This window comes from Anguilla anguilla, chromosome 13 (assembly GCF_013347855.1).
Source record: "Anguilla anguilla isolate fAngAng1 chromosome 13, fAngAng1.pri, whole genome shotgun sequence".
Lineage (NCBI taxonomy): Eukaryota > Metazoa > Chordata > Actinopteri > Anguilliformes > Anguillidae > Anguilla > Anguilla anguilla.
In genome coordinates, this window is record NC_049213.1 from 36,284,342 (window position 1) to 36,300,828 (window position 16,487).

At 49.4% G+C, this 16,487-nt stretch overlaps 1 protein-coding gene across 4 annotated transcripts in view; it reads right to left on the bottom strand.

The window, feature by feature from the left end:
* The window catches only part of nfasca (neurofascin homolog (chicken) a), a 98,461-nt gene that overhangs the window by 61,598 nt on the left and 20,376 nt on the right, over positions 1-16,487 (bottom strand). For 2 of the 4 annotated variants that reach the window (XM_035387896.1, XM_035387914.1), the window contains exon 2: positions 9,371-9,510. The exons of 1 other annotated variant lie outside the window; for it this stretch is intronic. The gene's annotated coding sequence lies outside the window, so the exon portion shown is untranslated. Of the gene's footprint in view, positions 1-9,370; positions 9,707-16,487 lie in introns of those variants that run through there. One more of the 4 variants, XM_035387895.1, reaches the window with a different exon arrangement.

Below are 16,487 nucleotides of genomic sequence, written 5' to 3' on the forward strand. Positions count from 1 at the left end.
ACTTCCTCCGATATCACGGTCAGTGCGCTCAGTCTCCTCAGCTCTCCCTCCTTCTGCCCTGCTGCAAACGCACGACCCCCCCACCATCACCTCAGCTCTGCTGCACCCCCCCCCCCCCGCCCCCTGGGGTGAGCACGCAGTGAGTCAGAGCCTCCTGCAGCAGCCTGTCTCCCCCCCCCCTCCCCCCCGCCCCCCCCACCCCCGCACGGGCACACAAGGCGTCCGCGAGCATGACTCCGCAAACAAACACCAATCCCCTCCGCATCGCACAGCGTGTCCCAGCGTGCACTGCTTCCTCAAACAACAAGTGCATGGAATTACCCCTGAATTTACTAATTAACCTACTGAAAACACCTACTGAACACGTGCCTGCTGTTGTACGTGCACCCAAACGCTTTCCCTGAGTTTAATAAAGTGAACTGAACGTGTGAGTGTCGTGCTAAAGGCTCCCATTCACTTACTATTGAACAAATGTGATGATCTCACAGATCAGTGAGCTATGGATTATTCTCCTGCAGAGGTCCAGGAAGACACTGCAGGACTGAGACTAATGAACAGGATAAATCACACATTTTACCAGCTAACCGAAGGGCTTGGACAAGCTAAGCTGTGCGTAAAAAGGTCCACAATCAAAATTAATGCAGAGCTGAAAACCGCACGTTCCACAGACCCAACACAGGCAGGCATTAAACACACAAATTAAGGTGTGATTCATGCGCTCTGTCTGTCCACCTACGCCTCACTCTCTCTCCGCCTCTCTCTCTCTCTCTCTCTCTCTCTCTCTCTCTCTCTTTCTCGTCCTCTCTGCTGTGAAGGCAATCATTTCCACACCTGCAGCTCACTTTCATGTGGACCCCTTCACCCCGAAGGTTTCGGCCTCGTCCAATGGGAACGCACTTCCTTCGCAGGGTTCCCTAGCAACAGCATCACAAAAGGGGGAGGAGTAAGGAGGGCTCAGTGGGTGTGAGGTGTGGGGTTGGGGGGGAGGGGGGGGGGATGGGGGGTTTGGGGGGGGGGGTGTGTGTCAGTACAAAGAGATCCTGCGTGCGAGGGGGGGCGCTGTTCAGACCGAACTGCCTCTGAGGCGGGCCCGCGGACGAGGAGACAAAAGCAGAAACCTGCGTCCCCCAGGAGGGCTAAAACAAAACAACAAAACGCTAATGACTCACACATGGCTCGGGTGCATCCTGTGCTTAAAGGGGTTCAACCTAGGGATAGAAACGCAACACGCACGCACGCACGCACGCACGCACGCACGCACGCACGCACGCACGCACGCACGCACGCACGCACGCACACACAGCGGGGCACACGGTCAGGCTGGAGTGCTTCTCAAGGCTCTGACGCTGCAGTGTAGGCTATCTGACATAAACGTAAGGCAAGCTTTCATATTTTATAGAGTTCAATCATCTTTCCTTTACCCTACACACACGCCATTAAATCTAAAACATTCATGCTCTCGTAAAATACCGGCTTCCAATAAATACGTACCCATCAAATGAGGAGCTGAGGTCAACAATAGGTCAAGTCATAAATTTTTAATAAGATCAATATCTGATCTCTATTTGGAGTATCGACCCAACAAAAAACAACGAGGCCCATTTGGGGATGCAGGTCTGCTTTCTCCACAAAACCCGGGCCTCGCTTATAGATGCCAATGACTCCGGATGGTAAAAACAGACGGACACCAGTTTATATCAGCGATTTATCGCGGAGGCTTAGCAGCGCGCTGCGCCGAGCCAAATCATCGAACAAAAGGGTAACGCGCGTAGCCATCGCAGTCGCGGCCGGGCCACGGCGATGGCCGCCGGGCCTAATTTGCCTGCGCCAGCCCATCTGCCCGGGGTTACCGTGGTGATTAAAGACATTCCACGTCTCCTGGCAAGATCTCAGCAAGCGGCCTCGTGGGATGCTGGAGGTGTTCGGTGTGAACGCACGCGGCGATTGGTGGAGGGAGCGAGAGGTGAGAACAGGCTTCCCCAGGGACTCCCGCTTGACAGAGAACATAAAGGGGGTGTGGGGAGGGGTAGGGGTTTTTTGGGGGGGGTATTCAGTTGGTGACAAATCCATTAATTAAAGCTTCAGAAATCCATCAGCGGGCACAATCACAGCTACAGGAAACGCCCCTAAAGCTAATTTAGGCAGCTGGGCGTTGCTCTTTGTGATTCCTCCAAACGCACGCTGTCAGTAAATGAACAGCGATTAAGAGACAAGCGAAACGATGAGCCCAGACGGTCTTGGATTTGTCACAGAGATAAGTGCCCCCCCCCCCCTCTCTAAAATAAGACGCGCAGAGACGGTCATTTTCAGAGAAATCGGAGCGGATTGAGTGCCTGAAGCAGCCATGGGGAAAGCATCACTCTTCACCCACCCCGATCGGAGAAATAATATTAGCGGATGTCATAAAGAAAACCCATTACAGCACATCTGGTATTATAGGCAAGATAATCAACTCCACGGATAAATAATAAAGATAATATAACACTTTAAAACAATGGTGGTACTCTAATGGTCATATCTTACATATTCGCGATGGATGCACTTATATTTGCCATGGACAAAATGACCTGTTACATGCCAAACACTTGCTTCAATATGCATCCATGGCATTATCCATCCCTATTATCTATCTACTTAACAAAAAAAAACAAAAATCAATGGCGGCATTTCACTGGATAAATTCTACTGGCTTTGTCCTGCGTCTGGTCAGCCCTGAACCTTTTAGGATAGCCGTTTGCATTTTATTTTGAATTGCCACAGTCATACCAGACCCCAAAGATCCATTCAAGCAAATTAAGAGATCTGCCACTCGTCAGTCCTTCCAGTTACATGTGAGATTAGCAAAGGTCGAAAGCTATGCAATTGGCTAGTCAGCTAGCTACATCAACATGCATCATTACATTTCACTGCCTGCTATGAAAGAAGTCGATAAAGACACAGTCACACCTAGTTACCTCTCAACAAAAAAAAGAACCTTGTAAGATGTAAATCTTGTTCTTGAATAGCTGGCAACACACAGAACATTTTTGTAAGCTAGCCAAGAGAGACCCGGTCTCAATGGACTCCTGTGAAACACAAAGTCATATTAATAAATATAGGCTACTACTACAAGGATACAGCAATACAGCAAACATGCGCTGTGGATAATGGGAGAAATGAAGACGGGTCAGCCGTTTCTCTCACTTGCAGGAAAAGGGAGTTAAAGATGCCTGGTGGGGGGTTGGTGGTGGGGGGGGGGGGGGGGGGTGGGTTGGGGAGGGTCTGGCACGCACCCCACAGCACGAGGTCCTGCAGCGTAGGCCTGTACCGTCGATGGACCCCTCTTTTCCTCTTTTCCTCACATCCGAGGCCCGGGTTGTTATTTCTAACGGTGCACTGGACCGTGGGTAACCGACCGAGCCGCGGGGCACTGGACCGTGAGTCATTACAGACGCAAGCTGCAGGGCCCAAAGAAACGGCCCCCTCTCCCACCGTCACTGCGCTGTGTGCAGCCAGACATGCTCCCAACCGCCCTACGCATGAGCTAGGCATGCTGGGTAATCTTTTATAAATACATCCAAACACCAAAACATTGAAATGTTTGAAACTGGCCATAAGTAAATTAAATACAGCCAGACATGCTCCCAACCGCCCCGGGTCTCCAGCACGAGCTGGGCATGCTGGGTAATCTTTTATAAGTACATCCAAACACCAAAACACTGAAATGTTTGAAACTGGCCATAAGTAAATTATTTATTTAATTAAAAAAAAAATAATTATATATATGCACAATTTGTCTCAGAATGTACTGCTAAATAAATTGGGTCATTGTTGGAATTTGAAAACAGAAAGGTAGAAGGACACTTGGTAAAATTCCTGAAGAAAATGGGTGTGTCTTTCTACCTTCCTAATACCAGAGTACCGCCTTTATGTCCTCACTGTGAGGTCACAGTGCAAACTGCTTACCAGGAAGAACGGCAAACAAAGACTCTCTAATATAAAATGTGCTGCCTAAAAAACCTGCACCACTGCCAAACACCGAACACTAAAAAAAAAAATGCAGAGGAATAACACTGTAAGCAGAACCCAGGTCCCCGTAGACTACGGAAGCCCAGAAGGTAAAAAAAAGGCTCCGGAGCGGCAGACCGGGAAGGCCGCCGAGGGCTCTGACATTCCCGGCATTCCGGGACGATTCCGCTTCCCGTCTCGGAACGCCGCAGGGGGCGAGTCTCTCGGGGCAGCGGGGCCTGTGTTTCCGACGCCTCGCTCGCCGTCTGCCTGAGCCGGATTTCAGCGGCGAGGCTCAGGCTCGGACTGCGGCCGGGCCGGGCCGGGCCTTTCCGTAGCCCGCCCGCCCGCACGCCATTCTGAAACACCGGACAAAGCAGACGGACGAGTGCGGATTCGCCTATGGGGCGCGTACGCCGCGCCTCTTATTCTGGCGAATGAGCCCAGCCCGCGGCGAGCTCACGGTCCCGAGCGGGGCCCACGCCGGTTTTCCACGCCCTCGGCGAGCGACGCCCAGACTCCCGTTTCAACCGTCGGCTGGGACACCCCTCCGACCTTCACCTGTTGAATATTGATGGACATCTGCCGCTAATCGCTAATGAGGAAGCAAGACCTGTCCCACGCTGGCTCTCCCTAGGTCAGGGGTCCCCCAGGGTTCAGGGGGTCTTATCCAAAAAGGGCCTACGAAAAGTGTAGGTTTTAGTCCAGCGCCACGACACCCGATTCAAATAATTAACAAATCCGAGTCTTCAGTCAAGACCTTGATTAGTAGAGTCAGGCAGCTCAGCGCTGGGCGAAAAACACTGAAACCTGCACCCAGACCGGCCCTTTTCGGATAAGATCGGGGACCCCCCCCCCCCACGCTACACGCTACGAGACGCTGGTCAAGTTTGACCATTGTTCACATGGACCTAAAACAGTCCAGTTCAGGGTCAAGGGTGGCGTGAGCGTTCATAACTGAAATGTATGAATGGTTTCTTAGGAGGCTAATTTACACCCTCTACTCCTTTAGTAAATATTTCTGTATTTATTTTATATTCCTGTTCTCAGACCTCCAGCCTCACGCTGGAACCCAAACCCCGCCCAATCCGTTATCTTAAACCCCACGCTTCATGATGCCATTTAAGCAGGCCTATCTGACAGCAAGTATGAATGACATTAGAAAGCAGAGTGAAGCTACCTGGGGACCGCTTCACACAAATACGCTCAACGTGTGCCTCCAACATAAAGGCCCAGCCGCTGTCCGCACGTTAGCACGTTAGCGCATGCTTCAGTGACAAAGAGCAAAAATCTCTTTATGCAGGATTTCAGGGGTGGGGGGGGAGGGGGCCAGGGGTTTCCACTGAGAGACTGTCACATCCCACTTACCATCTACATAGACATGGTCTACAGATGCATGATGGGAAATATATATTTAAATAATTCTGAATTTGATAGCGGCAGACTATCAAATCAAGATTATCAAGCCCTCCCCTATGCACAGGCACATGCACAGACAAGCAGACAGACAGACACAGGCACGCACACACAGACATGCACGCAGTCACAGACACATACACACAAACACACAGACACGCACACACAGACACACACAAACACACACACAGACAAATGCACACAAACACACAGACACATGCACACAAACACACAGACACACAGACACATGCACACACACACACCTTCCATTCAATCAGACAGTACTGCTTTGATATGCTGGCCTGCACACACACACAGGCACACACATACAGACACACACACACACACACACACACACACAGGCATACAGACATACGCACACAAACACACAGACACAGAGACACACACACACACACACCTTCCATTCAATCAGACAGTACTGCTTTGATATGCTGGCCTGCAAAGTCACCAAAGCTTTGAGCAAACAGAACATAATCCGGACAAGAGTATCCTTTTCAAAAACATCTGTGCTTCTCAGCTGCCATCCCGAGTGGCTATAGGCTACTAAACGCAACTTAATGTTCTGTACATTCACACCCACGCAGTACAATGCCGGAAATTCCACATTACTTATGAACATATTTTCCGTCTCAATGTAAATATAAATAAATAAAATGAATGTCAGTACTGCACATAATGAATCATGTTCCAGTGCAATAATGCTTAGCGGATGTTTACACACTTGAAGAGATTAACATTACACGATGGAAGCATGTCCACCACTCCACCACGATCCCCCTGTTCTGTCACTCGAGGCTTAAAAAAAGTCCATATATATTTTAAAAAATCAGCCAGAGAAACTAGTTAATAACCACTGCAGCATATTTATCACGCGTGTGCGTCACGTTTTACAGGAACGAGAAAAGCAGTGGAATACGGAATGCTCACTGCTAACGCTCCGGAGCGCTCTGCAGCCGTAACCGCGGTAACGCGCGGAGCTTCGGGGCGCCGTGATTGGGCGATGGGGAGGGTCGTCGGACGCGCGGGAGGACGGCAGCTGAGGCGTTTCAGTGGGAACGGGGCGGATTGGAGCCAGATGGAGGACGAGCGTTCGCTGAAAGCCCTGAGTGATGCTCTCTGATATAATGGCCTCAGCCACACTCATCTCTAATCTCCGCAGTGGTTATATTAATTAACCACACACATGCTTACATGCGTGCGTGCGGGGGGAAGGGGTGGGGGGGGCACACACAGGCACACACACACACACACACATATACGCACAAGCGTGATGTCACACATACACACACAGACATAGATACATAGATGCACACCCACACAGACACAATCCCACACATACACACACATATGCACAAGCATGATCTCACACACACACACACACACAGTCACACACACACACACACAAAAATGAACATCTGACAAATGGATGAAGGAAGCATTAATTAATTGTCAATTAATTAACCCAAGAAGGATTTTGCCACGATTTCTGTGAGGAACTATTACACCAGCCATACCACCGCTGGCAGCTGTCCAGATTTTCTGAGAACCAACGGTGGCCAGTATCTCTCTTTTTCAAAAATGGAGATGGCCAGAGCATTGTGAAATCCGCCTCGAGGGGGGGTGAAGGCTTCAGCTCAAGTCTTTGCTCAGAAATACACTCTTGCCTTTACCCCAGTGTGTGTGAAGAGTCCATTAAAACGCTCCCCGTTTCTGCACAAAGCTCTTTATACCCCCTACCATGCGGCCACTTGACTGACATCTACCATCCTGCTCCCATCGGTTTGTATAACAAAGGTAATACTGTATAATGTGATTAAAAAGCAACACTGCAATGTTACTAGATATATCTAATATATATATTTTTTTCCTGCACTGGTATGCTAACTGTCAGTGCACTGGGCCATTTTAAACTCAATGTTTTATTGGTCATTTTAATTTATGTAGTTATCTATTTGAGAGGAAAATGTTTCTTAAACACAATGGATTATTATTATTTTTTTTTTTTAAAGGAACATCTAGTCGCTACCAGCTGAAACGCTCACAGGTGTTTCACTGAACCGCTAACGTAACGGACCTGTTGAGAGGAGGACTGATGACAGGGGCACACATGTATAAACCAAACGGGAGATCCGGCGCCACCGATCCCGGTCCCCGGTCTCGCAGGGACGCGGCGTGGCGGTACGGTGAAGGCCAGCCGCCGGTGTCGTTTCCCCCGGGAGCGCACGGGCGCATCTGGCGCCCTCGCTCGCATTCGGCGGGAACCTTCCCGCCCCCGTTACCCGCGGCGTTTAAAACCCGCGCTGACCACCTGGCGCGCGGAGAGAGCTCGCCCTGAACCCGAGTCATCTTCAGCAGCGCTCACCTCTCCGGAGGAAGAGAGACCTGCTGCTCCTGCGTGACACGAGCCAAACCGTAACCCGACCCTGCTCTTAAGAGACCTGCGTGAGAGAGTGTGTGTGTGTGTGTGTGTGTGTGAGAGACAGTGTGTGTAAGTGAGTGTCTGTGTGTGCATGAGACAGTGTGTGTGTGACAGCATCTGTGAGTGTGTGTGTGAGAGAGTTTTGTGTGTGTGTGTGTGTGTGTGTGTCTGTGCGCGTGTGTGTGTGTGAGACAGCTTGTGTGTCTGTGTGTGTGTGCATGAGACAGTGTGTGTGTGCGTGACAGCATCTGTGTGTGTGTGTGTGTGTGTGTGCGTGAGACAGTTTTGTGTGTGTGTGTGTGTGTCTGTGGGTGTGTGTGAGACACTGTGTGTGTGTGTGTGCGTGCGTCTGCGTGTGTGTCTCTGTGTGTGAGACAGTGTGTGTGTGTGTGAGAGAGAGTGAGAGTGTGTGTGTGTGTGTGTGTGTGCGTGTGAGAGAGTGTGTGTCTGCGTGTGTGTCTGTGTGTGTGAGACAGTGTGTGTGTGTGTGTGTGTGTGTGAGAGAGAGTGAGAGAGAGAGAGTGTGTGTGTGTGCGTGTGTGTGTGTGTGACAGCGTCACTGTGCGTGTGTGTCTCTGACCATTCAGACTGACAGTGTCCATCACACAAAGAGACTGTGCCTGTCTGACAGAGGGCTGAACGTGGGGGGGGGGGTGAGGGGGGCAATGACAAAAGGGCCTCGATAAACGGGATTTTACACACTTACAGGGGAGAAAAGAAACCGAAACATGAGCAGATAAAGACTGCAGCACAACGTGTTAACACTGCCCATCCAACGGGGATCAATTCCAGTTCTCAGCCTGGACAAAAGGACCCGTCACTCATCAATGTGAGTGTGAGTATCTGTGTGATTTTTCAGAAAGCTGAGGGGGGCACTGGGTTGGCCTCACCTAAAACGAACCTCAAGATGTATTTTAAACCATTAAAAAAAAACACTCACAGACTTAAAATTCATTCTTTCTTCTACAACTGAAAGTTCCAAATTTAATAGCATAATAACAGCTTCAACTAGTAAAAGCAGGTGTATGCACTGTAAGGAACCGATTCTGCTCAAACAGGCAAGACAAATCCATCAGCATTTCAAAAAGACCAAGACAAACTCAACCTGAAATATAATCAAGGGCACTGAAATCAAGAGACATCGCAACTTTGCATGCGTGCTGGCAGACGTCGCAAACGTGGACAAAAACGCAGTTTCTACTGCTCTGACCGAAGACATCACTGACTTGCGTGTGCCCCTGGCAGATGTCTGCGCAGTCTCATTAGATGACACACAACGTCCCCACAGGCAGACCCGAGGATCGTCCAGCTGAGCGTTGATGTCCGAAGCGGTAAGACTCAACGCAAACGAAACGTCGGGTCGCGTCCTCTCGCGCGGAGGAAACCGCCAGTGAGGAGAAAAACGTCAGTCCCAGACTCAGACAGCGTCCAATAACAAAAGCCTTTTCTCTCTCTCTCTCTCGGGCAACAGACACAACAGCGTAACAACAACACGATACAAGAAAAAAAAAAAAAAAAACACATTACCTCTCCTCCTGTGTGAAGTCCTCTTTTTTCTTTTTTTTTCAGGTGAAATTCAATTGCCCCTGCTGCCGACCCATCTCCATTTACAAACAGACAGTCTCTCTTCCAATGCGTGGGATAAGGCACCTTGATTCACTGCCCAGCTTGTACGAAGGAAAAAAAAAAAAAGAGAAAAAAATCCAAATGTTTTATTGTACAGCGAAGACACTGTGCCCCACGGTTAATTCTGTCTTCAGAAGCAAGTGTGAGAAAGACTGTTACTCCTAATCTACGGTAGCAAATGAACAGCAGGACCCTCGTCTCCGCTGCCCTCTCTCCCTCTCTCACACTCACTCTCTCTCTCTCTCTCTCTCTCTCTCTCACACACACACACGCGCGCGCGCGCGCTCTGTCCACCTTCTGTCTCAGCACACACACACACACACACAGGCACTGAGTCTGTCACGGCCCCCTGCCTTGGCCCCGCCCACCTCATGAATTATGAATGGCCTCCAGGGCAAACACCCTACCCCCTTTTCTCTCATCCTCCCACATGAACAGGCGCACGGGCACATGCACAAAAACACACACAAACAGCCAGGCGCATGCACACACAGGGACTGAAACACACGCTTGTATGCACACACAGACATGCACACACACACAAACATGCGCACACACACGCACACACACTCACACACACTCACGCACACAAAGCAGTCACCCATGCACAACGTTCCCCTCTGTCCCACAGAGTGGACGTGGAGGACCACATAGACAGCTCTACTGCTGTAGGGATTTTTAAGGTTCTGCATCACCGGCACCCTCTGGGCATTCGGTGTCTGAACCTCGCCTCCCCCCCCCCCCCACCCGCATCTCATTACAGTCAGGCCCCGTCAATCGGGCGCGCGATCCAGTCGATAGCACGTTAGCGCCACGCTAATTCCGCCGCATACAATTACCCGAAGCCCGCACGATAGCATTGATTATGGAGATCGCGGACGGGAATTTGGGCTACGCTTGGACGGCGCTGCTCAGTTAGCACGCCGCTCAAACCCGGCGATCAGAAGCGAAGCGTCGTTTCTAAAGGCTCGGACCGGGCGGACCTGTTAGAACAGCACGATCCTAGGAAAGGGTTTCCCGAGGTGAGAAAATATGTGACCGCGCACTTCGGAACTCCGGAAAGCTGGAAAACTGGGCTCGGCTGGTTTTGACACAACACACCGTCCCCGGGGCGGAGAGCTGAATGCTAATTGCAACCCGAGCCGACCCAGGGCAACCGCGTGTTCCCTTTAACCACGTGAAATTAGCACTGCAGGAGGCCCAAGGCCCCCGATGATTCATTATATTCCGGCTGAATGTGTAAATAGAGAGGTTTCCCCAAAAAAAACCCAATCGCGTAATTACCCTGGCTGACAAACCGGATCATTTCACCAAGCCCTCCCAAATCCATGCCATACCAATCAATTCAATTCCCCGCAATATGGAGAGGGAAATGCCAATAAGCGTATTAGCTAACCCCTTAAGGTGTAAGATCACAAATACAGCATGCGATTATTAGAATGTTCTTAACCTTAACATTCTAATACCAATGGAATAATCACGAATGTTAATTGAAAGCAATGGAGTTCTAGAACACTGACACTTTATAAATAAATTTTTTTTAAATTCCAAAAAACCAACCCAACAAAGGGTTAAAGAAGGTCAATGCCCAATTCTAATGGATGAACAACATGTCGGATTTATGGGAAAGAAGGCGGAAATATCTAAAGGTCAACAAAAAGAATAAAACATCACATATGGCTAACTGTATTAAAAACGCTTGCCAAGTGTTTCCCTTCATAATACGCAGTCAAGAAAACACCACTACCCAACTGCAATTGGGATATGTATTCAACAGCTGATTGACCACCTTATTAATAATTTTTTCCATTCAACTTTGGGACACCGCTGCGACTTTAAAGAGGACAAACCCTCCCCCTCCACCCCACACACACACTTCACCCCTAAATTAAAAGACTAATTACAAGTACAAATCACAAAGTTCCTACGAGGCTGCAAGTTCCACATAAAACAGTGTGACTGGCGCACACAGCCAGAAAAAGCAGTCGATGTCTGCATGGTTGCCATATGCAGGAACCGTCCAGGCTAACGTCATTGTTTTATTGAGCTCAGCACAAAGAGCACAAAAGCCGCTGTCAGCATTATGTGGTGCAGTGGGAAGCCACTGGAAAAGGAAGTTTGTCAGTACAAGTTTCATTGGGGTCTGATGAAGATTCACACAGACAGGACAGGACATTCACATTGACATTCGCTGTATGGTCAAAACACATAATGGAGAGCACAAATGTGATAAGGTACAAAAGTAATAAAGCATCACACCCCCCCCCCCACCCATACACACACACACACACACACAAACAGTAAAGAAAAAAATATTTGAAAACAATATTTTGTTTGAATTACTTCACATTTCATCAAGAGAGTGTCAAGGACTGTGGAGAGTGCATTGTATCGCATGATCCTTAATCTGCAACGTGAAGGTGGAAAACGTCTGTCAATTAAATTTGTCATGGCAACGAAATTGCTTTGCCATGACGATGGCACCGTTCTCTGCGATGAAGGTACTACAATGGCAATTGTTTAACATTAAGGATCAGAACAAAGGAAGCAAGCCAGGTTTTCATGCTCACTGGAATTAAAGGCACCCTCCAAATACATAAAATAAACCTTTGTGCCCCGCTAATTCAAAAAACGGTGTATCTACACTGCAGTGCATTTGGCAGTTCCCCCGTTACTCCTCTCGAGAACTGTGTGCTCGACAAACAAGGCATCCCTAATTGCAGCACAACCATTTTGCATTCTTGATCCCGAAATCCAGACTGTGGGCTCAGTTGTTGGCAGATGCTAAACAGAAAACCTCTGCGTGAAAGGGAAGTCTGTTTTCTCTGTCCGCAGATTGCGAAAGAACAAAAGCGGCTACGTTTCCATGGCCCGAGCTTCTGGAATCCTCCGAGAGAATCCTGGAGCAGCAGACGACCGGCTCAGGTTCCGCTGAAATCTTAAGACAGTACAGTGCTTATCTGTCCAGAAAAAAAGGTCTTTTGCATTACTTCTGGCTTTTCAATTCAGTTTTCAAGTTAGTGTAACATCTTGCCTTTAACACCTTCCAGTGTATGTTTTTTTTTGGGAATGTTTCTTTTTTTTTTTCTTTAACATTCTAAGTCGGTGTTCTAGAACTCCATTGCTCTCCACTAGCAGTAGTGATTGTGACATCAGCATTAGAATGCTCAGTTAAGGACATTCTAATGACAGAGTATTTTTGATCTCACGCCTTAAAGGGTTAAAACAAATAGAATAAACGGTGCCCAGTAAACTGACGAGACGACAGAGCTAAGCTGATTTTGTTGCCCTGGAGACACGTCAACGTCTGAGGGCACAGGAGCAGACACACATCGGCCGTCTTTACGCTATTTAGTTTAAATGTGGTTTTGGGTCTGCCTTTCAATGAATCCCGGATTATAGCAATAATGTTACAATGACAAAACGTTCTGGGCCATTTTTCCCCTCACATGCTCATTATTACGCACTCCCTACATACCATAGGGGGCGCGTAATTATAGCAGTAACTGTCGTCATACATTCTGCTTGATTAACAAACCTGTGAAATATATGAAAACCTGAAAGGTTTTATTTAGTTCTTACACTGTAATGTTCTGATAAAGGTAGAGAATTTACCGACTGTACATGAAAGGCAAAACTAAGGTCAAATTAAGCAAAATGAAAGCAATCTTTTCAAGGCACAGGCTAAATGTTAAGAGCTGTATCCATTTATTTTTTGTGTATTGTGCAGCAGAAATCAAGCAGCCGCTCTGGTGCTTTGTCATGATGTGCTGAGCAGATGAATGAATCTTTACATCAGCACACTGCAAAGGGAGTGAACAGCCCACACTGCCTCTCGCACACACACGCATATAGAAGCACGCGCACAAATACACACACACAAACACGCACGCGCACACACATACACGCACGCACATGCACACACACACACACACACACACACACACACACAAACACACACACACTCTGGATTGGAAACAAAGGCCAGCTCTTCCCTTCTCTTGTCAGCTGCAGATTGCTGAAAAGTGGGTGCTCAGGAATTCCGAGCGTTCAGTGGAAGACGACGCAATGCGAGCGCTCCGCTCAGAGCTCACACACACACACACACACACATACACACACACACACACACACACACACACACGTGCACACACACACACACACACACACACGCACAGACAAACAGACACACGCACACACGCACAGACAGACAGACAGACAGACAGACAGACACAGACATCCCGGCCTGTAAACAGGGGCTGTTCAGCTGACACCGTGCGATGTGACCGCGAGCAAAAAAGAGGGCTCCAGAGTGAAGGATCGATGATCGGAATGGAGAGCAGACTTTGCGTGTGTTTGAGGGGGTCTTACAATAACTCTTACTGCCCATCGATAACGGAATACAGTACTCTTCCCAAACAGTTAGGAATCTCCACTCTCTCCCTCATTTAAATCCTTCTTTAAAAAAAAAATATATATTTTCCTGGTCTTTAAGTTTCAGTAAACCCATATCTCCTCAGACACACACACTTTCTGTAAAGTTTGTGTAACATTCATGCAGCCTTTATTTATTTTACTGGCCTTTTTTTCCCCCAGGCCAGTGTGTGTTCTCATGTGCTTCCATACTGGGTATGAACTCTTGTCTAACAGGGCTCTGCTCTATACTATACAGAGCACAGACCCTAGTACAGCACGCTGAGAACTGGATACATGTTATTATTATCAGTATTCTATGCATTATGATGTCATAGGGCATTAGGATATTGAGAGCAGGAAGTGATGAAAGCGCTCTCAGCTTCTGAATGCTGCATTTCATGTGCTGGACCACCAGAGACCAGCTTATGGGAGACCAGAAGAGTCAAAAAAGCACAGGGGAGAAATAAAAAAAACGGACCGGCACAAACCCTTCAAGTACAATGGTCCATTCTCAGCTGTGGGATCAGGTGCAATGCTAATTGCGCTGTTTAAAAATTTAAAGCAGGGCTCACCCACAGTGGAACAGGCTGAGAATGAGAGAGAGAGGGAGAGGGAGAGGGGAGGGGGAGCGGGGAGGGGGAATAGAGAGCCGATTGTTTGGAGAACTTGTGGAGCGGAGAGAAAAGGGAAACAAACAGGAGAGCACAAGAGCAGCCGCCTTTTCAAACGCACCGCGGCGTCCTCTTCCTCTCCCGCAACCCAGCGCTGAGGACAAACTGGATGTTCCGCCGCCATTGTTTCGCTTTTCCACGCTAATCAGACGCTCTCAGAACCTCCGCTCATTAGCAGGAAATAAAAAACGACGACAAAGCCCCCGCTTCAGACACCCGCTTGGCCTCCAGCTCCGAAAAGACAACGAGGCGGCCGAGCGCAAAGGACGCCCGCGACCAATCGGGACACGCGCCGCCGCGGAGCTCCAGGATTTCGGAGACGCCGTCGCTTTTTTGGGGACCCGTTTCCCCTCGCAGCGGGCAGAGAGGCACGGGGTAGCGTAGAGTGCGGTGTGGCTGGAGAGCGCCGATCCCGAGCCGGTTTGGGAGGGGAACTGTAATCGATCATCACGTCCCTGTTTACGGGCAGCGAGAGGGTGTGGGAGAGACTCACCCCCGTGCCCCCCCCAGAGAGCACAGCTCCAGGCTCTGCTCTAACGCCACCTCAGATCCAGTTCTGCGCCTGTCCCAAACTGACCCGGTAGAGCCCTCCTGATTGGGCCAGGCCTGTCCTCAGGGCCGTAGGGACCACAGGTGGTCCGAAAGAGGCTGAGAACGAGAGACAGGCGGGTCCAGAACCCAGGTGCAGCGTCTCATTGGTGCACAGAATACTTCCGAATTACACCAGTAATGACAATGCAATGGAACCTACATCGCCTATTTCCACTATGACCTCACTATCAGGTTATGAACCCGTCATTTCTACCAGTATAAACAGGCCCTTAAAATAATGTGCAATAAACAACATCTGTCCTAAACTCTAATAAAAATGTAACTTTAATTTGGTCTTGCCAATTTGTAATCGGCCATTACACTGGTGACTTCACTAACAGCAAACAGCTGCATGCCAAATAAACGCATTCTGTAGGCTTCAGTCTCTCATGGACCATCATGCACTTACGCGCGACACACCTGTGTGACACCTGCGATGGACCGAACTGGACCGTGGGACAGACGCCGACCAATCGTATAGCATGGTTTGCGTACTTTACAGAACCACATACGCGGATGGTGGACTGGTTGCCGAACTGCGGCATAAAGCAAAAGGAGATCTCGGGATTATCGGAAATGGCAGTAAGCCCCCTCCCCCCGCCTGCAAGGCACCACCGAAGACAACAAACCTGGCCTGCGATTTCCTGCATGCACTAGTCTGCACTGCCCAGAGCCTCCTGAGAGTAGAGTGTGAGTGTGTGGGCGTGTGTACACCTGTATGTGAGCACACGTGTTTGTGTGTGTGTGTGTGTGTGTGTGTGTGTGTGTGTTTGTGTATGTGTGTGTGAGTGTGTGAGTGTGTGTGTGTGTGCGCGTGTACGTGTGTGTGCGTGCGTGCGTGTGTGTGTGTGTGTGTGTGTGTGAGTGTGTGTGTGTGTGCGCGTGTACATGTGTGTGTGCGTGCGTGTGTGTGTGTGTGTGTGTGTGTGTGAGTGTGTGTGTGTGTGCGCGTGTACATGTGTGTGTGCGTGCGTGTAGGTGTGTGTGTGTGTGCGCGTGTACATGTGTGTGTGCGTGCGTGCGTGTGTGTGTGTGTGTGTGTGTGAGTGTGTGTGTGTGTGCGCGTGTACATGTGTGTGTGCGTGCGTGTGTGTGTGTGTGTGTGTGTGTGTGTGAGTGTGTGTGTGTGTGCGCGTGTACATGTGTGTGTGCGTGCGTGTAGGTGTGTGTGTGTGTGCGCGTGTACATGTGTGTGTGCAGGGAGGCTGAGATGTGAGAGACCTCGCCCTTCCCCTCTTCAGTCTTGTTTAAAACGACTGCAGCTCCCCCCCTGAGCTCTGCCCCCCTCCCCGTCTGAGCTCCCCCCCCCCGGTGTTTTTGACCCGAGTGGCTCCGCAGCG